Below are 12,969 nucleotides of genomic sequence, written 5' to 3' on the forward strand. Positions count from 1 at the left end.
TCCTCTCAGGCGGTAATGCAGCTCACTGGTTCTTAAGATGGTCACTGCAGCCACTGATTCAAGTGGTTCTAACAGGCTTCCTACACTACAGTTACTCCTTTTTAATTCACATCTGTGTGGGGGAAAATAATTTTACGTCTCATATATGTGTTCCACCCTCACCAGATCCAGAGAATAATTTTTCTCAGTGTTTTATTCATTATCATGGTTAGATGTTCAGATTGTCTCAGATTATGTCTTTGGTGCATTTCTATGCTGATGTTTTATGAGAGATTTTATGTTATGGTTATTTCATCTAACCATTTAAGTATTGCTGTTCTTGTATAAACAGATCTGGTTATTTTATTTTTTTCCTAAGTTTTTATTCTATCTTCTTCAGCAAAGTGTTTAAGGTTTCTTTTAAGAATTTAAGAATGATGGAGCTGGAGAAATGGCTTAGTAATTATGAGTACATACTGCTCTTTCAGAGGACCAAAGTTTAATTCCCAACATCCACATAGGCAGCTCAAAACTGCCTGTACTCCTACTACAAGGGATCCTGTACTTCTGGCTTCCACAGGGACATGTGCTCACACGCTTGTAACCAAACAAGCACGCACACACACACACACACACACACACACTTTTTAAAAATTGAACATTTTATAAAAACAAATGAAATTGTTAATAGGCTGGTGAGATGATTCAGCAGGTAAAGGCACTTGGTACCAAGCTTCACAACCTGATCTTGATCCTGGGGACTCACATGGTGGAAAGAAAGAACTGACTCCTAAAAGTTGTACTCTGACCCTGTGTGTGTGTGGGAGGGGGTGTCTGTGTGTCTGTCTCTCTCTCATACACACATGCATACACTAAATTGAAAAAATACAACTGAAATAAAATCAACATTACAGTTACAAAAGTCAGCATGGCTCCTTTTTCCTGAGAGTTTAGATGAGATATGATTGGAGAATTAGAAATAATGCTAGGAAACCTTAAATAGTGAATCTGAGCAGTTGAGCCTGATGCTGCACTTGTCGTATGCCAAGTGAAAACACCATCTGCCGTATCAGATCTTCACAACTGAATGTTGGGTCTGAGAGCATTTATTTCTGGTGGCCTGGACATAAAATACAGGTTGTGTCTGCTGTGGTACAAGTTAAACAGAAGTCAGTTCCTGGGCAGAAAATAGATTACAACATTTCTATAAATAACACCTTTGAACATCGACTGTAGACTGCTTGACGCTCTTATGTGTTCTTATGTGGTGCTCCCAACTCAATAGGATCTTTTGACAAACACATTTTATAGAAATACAGATTGAGAGCTTGCTAATACTGACAAGAGGAATAGATGTTGGAAGCTTCATAAATTAGCACTAGGAGTGCTGTTAATATCTTATTTGGGAATGTTTCTTCACCAAGTTTTTCATGACTGGCTCACCTATGTCCTTTTGTACTAGAACCCTTGAGGTTCTTTATAGTGGTAAATGTGCCCAAAATAGACTCACAGCTTGTTTTCCTAATTACTGAGTTGTGTTTTCATTGAATGGGCTTATTTGAGTTGAAGAGGATATTGCAACAAATTGGTTGTTTGGGTTGAAAAGGATATTGCAACACTTTACTTCCAACTTAATAAGAAATTTACCTAGGGATTGGAGAGAGAGCATAGTGGTTAAGAGTTCAGTTCCCAGCAACCACACGGTGGCTCATAACCATCTATAATGGGATCTGATGCCCTCTTCTGGTGTACATGAAGACAGACAGTGTACTCACATACGTAAAATCTTAAGAAAGAAAATCCCTGTGTGGGAGTGCCCAGAAGTAGTGTTCAGATGGGGAAATTTCAGGTTACTTTGCTGTCCTGTCAGTGATCTTGCCCTATTTTGTCAGGGTACTCTTTCAGCCAGCCCAAAGCCCATTCTGCTGAGTGTGGTGGCACATTCAGGATTTTCTGTGACTAATGTCATTAAAGCTTTTGTCTTTATAAATGCTGTATCCATGAGCTTTGAGGCAAAACTTCTTTGTGACGAGAGCCTGCTCTTAAATAAAGAATTCTTATTTGGCCTTATATACTATATTAGTGGTCTGGAACTTTCTTACTTGGACTGTAATATATACTGCACTAATAGAAGCCCATAGCACCAGAACACACCAGTTGGAATAAAAACATTCAGAAATGGTTACCATTTCAGATTGATTTATCTCAGGTATCCTGACCACTGCGAATGTCACACATTCAATAAAACTTTTCTCAAGAGTAGGGATTGTGAGGTGATGGGAGTCTCAAGTAACAAGTCTTAACCTCCCTAAGGTTTGGGTTATAGACCATGAGGTAAGGAAGCATGTGGTAGTCTAGAGTGGTACCTAGGTCTGTATCCCAGCTTGGCTGGGACTGGAGGATCTACTTATCCAATGTTAGCTTGAATCATATAGGGAGTGTAGCACTTCCTGGGCTACATAGTGAGACTGCCCCTAAGCAAGGAAAAATAAAACCCAAATAATGTAAGACTAAATGAAAAGATAAAGGGTTTTTCTAAAGAAATGGCTTTAGAGTTGAAAATGTAGCATGGCAAAGGTCTTGACTTCACAAAACCTGATCAACTATACACAAAGGGAGCTAAAGAGGCCCTGGATTCCCTTTAAATAAACAACTTGGTTCTTGAGTGATGTGTTATATTTGCCTAACCTCCATTTTAATGATTTGCCCACTCAGGGTACACCTTGTATTTAAGAATCTAAGGACCTTCTCTCTCATTCGAAGACATAGGCTAAGTGGGTTAATTTCATACTTACTGTATGCCAAGCCTGACATCATGGTTTAGACAGTGTATTAGGGTTCTGTAGAGTCGCAGAACTTATGGAATGTCTTTCTTTATTAAAGGGAATTGTAATGACTTACAGTCTACAGTTTAACTAACCCAGTAATGGGAAACTGAGAATGGGAAATCCAGGAATATAGTAAACCCTAGCAGTAGCAGACGGTATGGCCCAGATTAAAGATGTACCACCATGCCTGAATTTAGAACGTGTTCTGTCCCAAGCTGGCCTTGAGCTCCGGCCTTGAACTCAGAGATCTGTTTGCCTCAGTCTCCTGAGATTGAAGGTGTGTACCATCTTGCCTGGGTCTAAACTTTTCCTGGCCACTCTGCCTGAAGATCTGGATCAAAAGCGTGTCATCCCATGTCAAGATCCTGGTAAGAAACTCGTGTCTTCTAGCCTCAAGATCTGGACCACAGGTGTGTCTTCCATTTCTGGATTGTAGTTCTTTCCATATGTAGTCAAGTTGACAACCAGGAAGAGCCTTCACAGACAGCATCACTAGTTCGAGCTGGGCATTGCTCCTTGTGCAGTTAGTTCACTGAAGTTTCAAAACCTTAAAAGGAGCTTTTCTGAATTAAAAAGATGGTTGAAGACACCCAGGCATGAGTGTACAGGAATCTGAGGTAGGCAGACACTGAAGTATCTGCAAAGAAGGCAGGAAGCTTTAGGAAGCAGAACAGTAAAAACATTTATTCTTGAAGTCTCCACCCCAAGTGTGGCATGCTCAGCTGCAGATGAGGAAAGTAGAGAGAACCACTAAAAGGCAAGGAGAAAGCCTCAGAAAATTAAGAGAATAAGGGCACTGGAGAGAGACGTGGTACAAATGACATGACATGAAGGATTGGGGAACAAACGTCTCCTGGAGTGAAATTATCTGTTTGTGTCACGTGATGCAAGACCCACGAGAGGACACATGATGTTCGGAGAGAGTATAAGGAGGACTCAGCACATTTGGGCACTTGCATAAGCTAGCTGTGCAACTTTGTTGGTCTCATGACTTAGCTGGTCACTTCTTGAGAGAAGCACAGCAGAGAACTTATGGCATTCTGGTTGGTCCCAGTCACTCCACTCACTGACACATGCCTTTGGCAGAGGCCTGGTAGTTTCTGCTGGATTATGCCACCACTGCTGATTGGTGTTTAGTGACACTTTTGAACTGGACTGTTGGTATCCTGACAAACAGAGATCAGAATAGCCCCAAAGAACTACTTCTAAACAGATTCCCTTGTCCTATTTCAGCTTTTCTCCTCTACCTTTGGATGGTGGGCTAGAAAGGGGGTCCAAGTATTTGAGAACCCTTATTAAAGTAGGTTTTGAAGTCTACATACTCCCCCAAATTTCATAACAGATTCAGAAAGCATAACAGGTCTCCTCACTGAACAGATTTGCTGTCTAACTAGACAGAGATCCTGGGGTTTATAAAACATAGGTGCTGACTGGGCACAGTGATACTCCCCACACTAGGGTTTAAGGTTAGCCTGGTGTATTCGTTGAGTACCAACTCAGTCTCAGATGTAGAATGGGCCTGTGTCTAAAAAACATTAAATGTACAAACCAAATATTTTTGTGTTTGGAAAATCATCTCTGCATTGGATCAGTGTGCTACAGGAAATCTGCAGCTTGCAGTTCTACAGATTAAGAAAGATTCCTTCCTTGCAGTGCCTACTTTGGAAACTGAGCAAGTGTATCAGATGATTAAGTGCTTCAGAGTTAGCCTGAAGAAAAGGTGTGGATCAGCACCATGGAGAGCTCCATGCTTTGGCCCTGTCTTCCCTATATGCTGGAGTGGAGCTCATGTCCCCCATCTTGGAGCCAAATAAAGAAGCAAGCTACCAGAGCTCCTGTGGAGGAAGAAGAAACAGCAACAATAGATTCCAAGTGGTGAAGTGTCAGAGATGCTGTGTCCTGCCTCAACCACAGAAGCTTGAAGATGCTCTGTGCCCTTGGGTTTGACAATAGTCCTTTAAGATCCCTAGAGCTGGAAAGCGCTCAGTGCCTGGCCCATGAACTACAGCCTATGGTTTCAGGAGACAAATGAAGATATTGACATAGCCAAATGCTATAAGGACCCGTTCTCATGATAATACACCAACTCAAAATAGAGAAGGAAAACACAAAATAGAGATTGACCGTGCTACCACAGGCAAGTAACAACTCTAGGCGATGGAGAACTACATATTTTTACATTTATTTCTTGCTTCTGTTGTTGTGGGGTTTTGCTTTGTTTTTAATTTTGTTTCATTTTTTTTAGACAGGGTCTTTTATGTAGATCTGGTTATCCTGACTCTGTATAGACCAGACTGTCTTCAAACTCCATGAGATCTGTCTATCTCTGCCTCCCAAGTACTGGGATTAAAGTTGTGGGCCACTGTGCCCCTTTAAACTAATATATTTGTTTTTATTTTTACTATAAATCCTTCCCTATTTTTTCTCTCAGCATTGTCTTCTGTGACTAAGACATTTTCTTGAGAGAAAGGTCTCGTGTTCATAATGGCCTCTTTCAGTGCAGTAGAAAATGACTTTGCAATTCCTGATCTTCCTCCCCTACCTGAATGAGGGTTGCAGGCATGTACCGCCATGATTGTTTTTAGGTGGTATTCTAGATTAGATCCAGGGTTCCATTGACCCTACCATATAAATCACATCTCCAGCCCTGATAATAGGACTTGCTGGCTAGTCTTATATCAACTTGACACACAAACAAGTTATCTGAAAGGAAAGAACCTCAACTGAGAAACTATCTCCCTAAGATCTGTGTGTAAGGCATTTTTTAAATTAGTGATTGATGGGGAAGGGCTCAGCCCATTGTGGATGCTACCATCCCTTTGCCAGTGGTCCTGAGTTCTATAGGAAAGCAGACTGAGCAAGCCATGAGAAACAAGCCAGTAAGCCACATCCGTAGCCTCTGCATCAGCTCCTTCCTCTAGGTTCCAGCCTTGAGATCCTGTCCTGATTTCCTTTGATGGTGAACAGTGCTGAAATAAACCCTGTCCTTCCCAACTTGCTTTTGGTTATAGACTTTAATTGAAACAATAAAAACCCTAATCAAGACAAATACTGTTTAAGCCAAAGATTAAACCAGATAAAGCAATTAAAATGTATACATACAGGAAAGCAAGAGGCTACCAGGACCCAATGGGGATGAGATTAGCTGAAATGCCCAACACGGGAGGGAGAACCTGAAGAGACCACATCCAGAGGTTAGGCAAGGCCCCTGGTAGAAGATGGGGCCACCCACTCATCTCCAAATTTTTAACCCAGAATTGTTCCTGTCTAAAGGTAATACAGGGACAGAGTTGGAGCAGAGAATGAAGGAAAGGCCATCCAGAGACTGTCCTACCTGGGGATCCAGCCCATCTACAGACACCAAACATAGACACTATTGCTGATGTCAAGAATTGCTTGCTGACAGGAGCCTGGTATGGCTGTCTCCAGAGAAGCTCTGCCAGAGCCTGACAAATATAGATACCAATGCTGTCAGCCAGCTATTGGACTGGGCACAGGGACCTCTGGAGGAGTTAAGGGAAAGGACAGAAGGAGCCGAAGGGGTTTGCATGGCTCCCGCAGCATAAGTAGTAGAGCATGGCTTTATCTGGCATCGGTGGAAGGAGAGGCTCTTGGTCCTGTGAAGGCTCAATACCCCAGTGTAGGGGAATGCCAGGGTGGTGAGGTGGGAGTGGGTGAGTGGAGAGCATCCTCATAGAAGTGGGGGGAGGGGGTGGGACAGAGCATTTTCGGAGGGGAAACCAGGAAAGGAGATAACATTTGAAATGTAAAGAAAATATTTAATGAAATGTATTTTATTACATGTTTTCTCCAACCCCCTTCCCTTTTTAACTTCTCTTGATATCTAAATCTGTAGACCATTTTTGTCCTTTCTCATATTCTTCATTCCTTTCTTCTCAGTTGTCAGCAGAGGACACTAAATGAGGACAGAGAAGTTCAGTGAAGTAAAAAGGGATAATAAAGATCAGAAATTAATGAAATGGAAATGAAAAGAATAAGATATGGCTGGAGAGATGGCTCAGTGGTTAAGAGCATTGACTACTCTTCCAGAGGTCCTGAGTTCAAATCCCACCAACCACGCGGTGGCTCACAACCATCTGTAATGGGATCTGATGACCTCTTTTGGTGTGTCCGAAGGCAGCTACACTGTATTCATACATAAAATAAATCTTTTTTTTAAGAAAGAAAAGAACAAGATAATCAGTGAAACAGTCGATTTGTTGAAAAGGTAAATAAGACTGACAAGCCCTTAACCAAACAAAAGACAGAGAGCCAAATCAAGAAGATTAGAAATGGAAAGGAAGACATTACTTTATAACTGACAAACTATGAAACTCAGAGGACCAATAAGAATACCTTGAAAATATATATTGCAATACATGGTAAAATCTAGAGGAAGTGGATAAATGTGTAGAAATGAACTACCAAAAATAAGTCACAGGTGTATAAGCAACTGAAACAAATTATAATGGGCAATAAAATTGAAGCAGTAATAAAAAGACACCTAAAATAACACTTCCCCCTTCCTCAGCCTCAGACCTGATTGGGGTCACTGTTAAAATCTATCATTTTAAGAAGAATTAATACTAATCTTCAAATTATCCCATAGCACTCAGTGGAAAGAAATACTACCCAACTCACTTTGTGAAGCTAGTATCTCTCTGACACCAAAACTGGAGAGCACAGGCAAAAAGAAGATTGTAGTGATCCTGATAAATATTGTCATTTTATTGTTGTGAAGAGACTCTTCTAAAGAAAAACATTTGCTTGGGGCTGGCTTACAGCTTCAGAGATTGAGTCCATGGCAGAAAACATGGCAGTATTCAGGCTAACATGGTGCTGGAGAAGGAGCTGAGAGTTCAACATCTTGATCTACAGGCAGCAGAAGAGACTCTGAAACATAAGGTGGAGCTTGAACATACACCTCAAAGCCTACTCACACAGTTAAACACTTCCAACAAGTCCACACCTACTCCACCAATGCCACAGCTTCTAATAGTGCCACTCCCTGTGAGCCAAACATTACATGAGTCCATGGGGGCCATGGGTATACAAACTGCCACTAATATGGATGTAAGACTTATCAGTAAGTCAGGCATGTGGCACATGCCTTTAAATCTAGCATTTGGCAGGCAGAGGAAGAGGACTGTGTGTTTGAAGCCAGCCTGGTTTACAGAGTTAGTTCCAGGTCATCCAGAGCTGAGAGGGAAACCTTGGTCAAAAAACACGAACCAGAATAAAATTTGCAAAATATCTCAACAAAATGACTGCAATCTGAAGCCAACAACACATTAAAAAGATTATTCACTATGGCCAAATTGGCTTCATTACAGGAATGCCAGGACAATCAACATATGCAAATTAAAATTAAATATTCAACATTAAAAATTGGAGGAAAGTCTAATGGTCATCTAAATAGACATAGGAAAGGCCTTTATCAAAGCTGAACATACCCTTCATGATTTCTAACCCCAAAACTTGGAATAGAAGGAATATACCTCAACACACCAAATACACAGTAAATGCAGAGGAAACCCCCAGAATATATTTTTCTCTAAAATCAGGAATAAGACGTGTCTGGTCTTTTCTCTCCACTTTCATTTAACATAGTTTTATAACTCTCAGCTAAAGCAAAAAATAAAAATGAGGTTAAAATAGAGGGAAACATAGGCAATACACTTAAAGTTATAGGCATTGTGAGTTATTTCCAAATAGGATATTAATAATTCAGAAAATAATAAGCATTCGTTGACAAATGGGATTGAATAAGCTTTAAAAGCGTCTGCACAGCATAGGAAACAACTGAATGAGGAGATAGCCTGTAGAATGGGAGGAAAACAACTGTATAGCTGATAGGGGATTAATATCTACTTAAAAATTTAAAAATCAAGATTTTTTTCTACAAAGAATCCAGTTGATTAATGGACTAGAAAAATGGATAGACAGTTCTTGAAAGATGAAGTACAAATGGCTGAAAATCATATGAATGAAGAATAGCATGAGGAAATTGTAAATCAGGGCTACACTGATATCCCATCTCACCCCTAGTTAAAATACCTCTTTAAGAAAGCAGCAAAGGCTGGAGAGGTGGCTCCGTGGTTAAGAGCACTTGCTGCTCTTACAGAGGATAGCCGTCCAGTTCCCAGTGCCCGTAACTCCAGCTCCAGAGAATCTGACCCACTCTTCTAGCACCCTGGGCACCAACATATATGTGTGTTCGTAATGAAAATTAGTGTGGCTTAAAAAAAAAACCCTAAACCTAAATATGGCACTCACACAGTTTCCACCTATACATACAATCGAAAATATAGTACACCGATAATTAAACTAGAACAAATACCACTCCTGGGAATATACCGAAAAGACTCTAAGTCAATGTGCACAGATACTTGTTTATTCATTTGATTAAGGTACTGGTATTAACACTAGGGCCTTGAGGATGTTTGGCAACAACTCTACCATTGAACTATATTCCCAGCCTTAGAAAGCCTGTTTTTGTTTTTGTTTTGTTTTTTTTTTTTTGTTTAATTTTTTGTTTTTGTTGTTTTGTTTTTGCCTAGACCGTCCTTGAGTTCCCTCTGTAGCCCAGGAAATCTTAAATATGAGAGCATCCTGTCTTAGACTCTAAACAGTTTGGATAATAGACTTGACCCGTGAAGACCAGCTTACTTACACGTGTTTATTGCCGTGAGGTCTATAGCTAAGTCATTGGAGAATGCCTTGCAATGGACAGCAGATGTCCTCTTCCTCCTTCATACCTGCTAAGTGAAACGGTGTCTGCAGTGGTACCAAGGCTGCTGAGCTGCTGGCAGCAGAAAGCAACAGGACAAACCACTCTTGCTGAGAACCTCTAGAACTCTGACCCATATTCTGCATGTCCTCTGCAAGTTAATGATATTTCTTTTTTGTTGAGTCTGAGGCTGGAGGGATACCAATTCCAGGCCAGCTTGGGCTAAGTAATAAGACCCTGTCAAGAAAATAGATACAGAAAAAAAAAAGACCCAAAATGAATTAATAAATAAAGACAAACAAACACAAGAGCAGAGTAGGGCTGGGGAAATGACTAGAAGGCAGACAAAAGTAGGAAAGGGAAGCATCTAAGGAGCTTTACTAGATAAAGGCTTTTGGCTTTTAGGAGGTGATTCCTCCTGTGACTCAGACCTCATCCTTTAAGGTCTGAGTGGGTGGTTTCAAACTTGAGGAGAGGGTGGTTTCAAATTGCCTGAGCTACCTGACATTTCCTGGAAATAATATTCGATGCTGTTATCTGCTGAACCACAGCTAGAGGGTCACCAGCTACAGGCAGACGTGCTACGGGTGTCCTGCTAGTGACCACATACCAAGGAACTAAACCTGGTGAAGCCAAAGGCATAGTCCATGCTTTCCCAGTCTGAGAATGACAAGCCAGGTGCCAAACAGTGACTAATATTCCCCAGTCTGTCCTCTGACCTCAGTAGTCAAGAACACAGCTCTCTCTACTGGAGTCACCTGTCATAGAGAGGAGGGTGGGAGCAGAGAGATAAGAGGACGGTGATTGTAAGATTTGATAATAAGTGCCTGCAGAGGCCAGAAGAGGTTGTTGGATCGCCGGAACTGGTGTTATAGAGAATCAGGAGCTTCCGTGTGGCTGCTCGGAATTAAACTCTGATCCTCTGAAAAAGCAGTCAGTAGTCTTAACCCCTTACTCATCTCTTCTACTGCAATCTTATGCCCTTTAATTTTTCTTTGTTTGTTTGCTTGTTTATTTGTTTACTTTGAGACATGGCTTCTCTGTGTAGCCCTGGGTGTTCTGAAACTAGATTTGTACACCAAAGGGGCTATAAATTCAGAGATCTACCTGCCTCTGCCACCCAAGTGTTAGGATTAAAGGTGCACACTACTGTGTTCAACTGCCTTTTAATTGTTTATGATAGTGGTGCTTCCTTAAAGGTTTTGGGGAGGGGTGTCTCATCTTAGCCTACTCTGTAGATATGCGCAAGTTCTCTTGACTATCCATGTGACTTTCTAGGTCTCTCTCCCAGGCATATTAAGTCCCCTGGTCCCCTTTCATACTGAACCAGTGGAACCCTAATTAGTCCCCTAAGACTTGAGCTAGAGAATAATGTGGGAGAGGTGGTGTGGCACCAGTGGGGTGGCACAGTTTCTGGTCAGGTCCCTCCTCTCCTGTCTATCCACTCAGGATAGTGATCCTTAGTGTAAAACCCATTGGCATGGGTCTCTGCCTGATGACTTTCTCTGTCCCTTCCACATCACAGGAATTCAAGTGTCCAAGATCAACCTTTAGTGAAGAGGGGCCGAAGCTGACCAACAAGCAACTCTGTTTCCTTACTGCTCAGAGAGACTTTAAAAAATGTAATACGAAGAGAAAGGAGAAGATACAGTGGCTGTACAATTCCAAGAAGAGCTGAAAGATTACCACTGGTGAGACTGTACTTGAATTGTCTCAGGAGGCAGGGTGGGTTTAGCTTCCCTTGCCCTGCCCGCTGAGTGGCCCTGCTCCTTCATGCCTGGCTGCTCTATGATTCCTTTGCACACACCTCCCTGACTTTTCTGACCGCCTTCCACACTCTCCCCTTCCCCAAAGGTAACAGTCCAGAGAAGCCACTTGCACCCCGATTCTTGTCTCAGGGTTGGTTTTAGTGAAATGGAAAAATCAAGCAATTGCATGGGAAAGGCGTTTAAAGTGAAGGCCTGAGCTGAGAGCTGACTGTGGGGAGTGGAGGAGGCTCTAACCGTGGCAGTCTTGAGCATGGAAGGAAAGTGCTAAAGCACAGAACAGTGGCCAGGGAGGCGAGGACACAGCATGTAATACAGGCATGAACCAGATACGGCAAGGCTGCCCATCGCTAAGATGTGCGACATGGATGTATGTGCTGTACCTGATCTCCCTTTCTTCTCACTTTCCTTACTTTTATGAACCCACGCTGGAGGCAGAAATGGCTCGCTGCGTCCCCTGGAGTATAAGGAGATTACAGGAGAGTGAAGGAAGCAACCATCCCCACGGATGGTTATCTTCCTGGTTACTGAAGTTCTGTCTCAGCTTCTAGACACTCGCTTCCAATGTAAGAAGTCAGATCCCAACCCTTTCTTTCATATATAGGCAGTTTGTGGATGTATAACTGAAGAGTTATTATCACAGACAGTGGAGGATCCTTAAACTTAGAATGAGGTGGCTCAGAACTGGTTCCGGTTCCCCCACCACATTAAGAGGAAGTTGGCCAACTTGAAAGAAGTTGGTCATAATGTTGGATCCTTGTTTTTTCTTTCCTTTTAATGAGGACCAGACTATCCACCTTCCAGTGAGTGCACTAAAAAGAGATGATGTCAAATTGAGGCAGGATGGTCATTTTCCTGAGGCGTGGATGCACTGCCCACTGAGCTTTTGAAAACAGAGACAATAGGACTGGGGAGACGGTCCAGAGGGTGAAGTGCCTGGGGAGCAAGCGTGTAGATCCATGTTTGAAGCCCCAGAAACTACATAAAGCTGAGTGCAGAAGAGGGTGCCTAGTGATCCTTTTTCCCAGCTTCCCTCAGACCATACTTAAGACTGTAGGTGTATGCACCACAGCCTAGGAGTTTTTCTAGTCTTTCTTTATGAGAAAAAAAATATAAAGTTAAGTTTCCCCAAGAACTAATGTAACAATATAACACAGAGAAAAGACAGTTGAATACCAAAAAACAAACAAACAAACAAACAAAAAGACCCAAAGAACAAACCAGTATGTACATTTTGATTGGCAGCACAGTTTGTTGGCAGTTTTATTAAAATAAAACCTAATGTTATAAATCATGTAGTAAAGAAGCCGTTTCATGATGTGCTTACAAAGGTATAGACATAGATGAAGATACCACAAGAAATGATAATTCACTATCAATAAGCAAGCACCCTGTAGGCAGAGCTGAGCACTGTAACAGTCAGGTTGACTGAAAACCAGAGTGAATTCTTGATATCAAGGAGATCTGAGTTTGAACTGTAGCAAGACAGCTTCTGGCCATCACTGATCCCAAGTTTAACTGGACAAAGCTTCAGGCTGGGATGATAGCTCATTGGCAGAGGTCTTGATAAGCTTGTATGGTGCTCTAAGTTCAATCACCAGTGCGAGAAACAGAATGAGGCAGATATTTCCACATTGGGAAGGTTTTCCTTTGGCCCTGATGATGT

Source organism: Micromys minutus (assembly GCF_963924665.1).
Source record: "Micromys minutus genome assembly, chromosome: 1".
NCBI classification, from domain to species: Eukaryota; Metazoa; Chordata; class Mammalia; order Rodentia; family Muridae; genus Micromys; species Micromys minutus.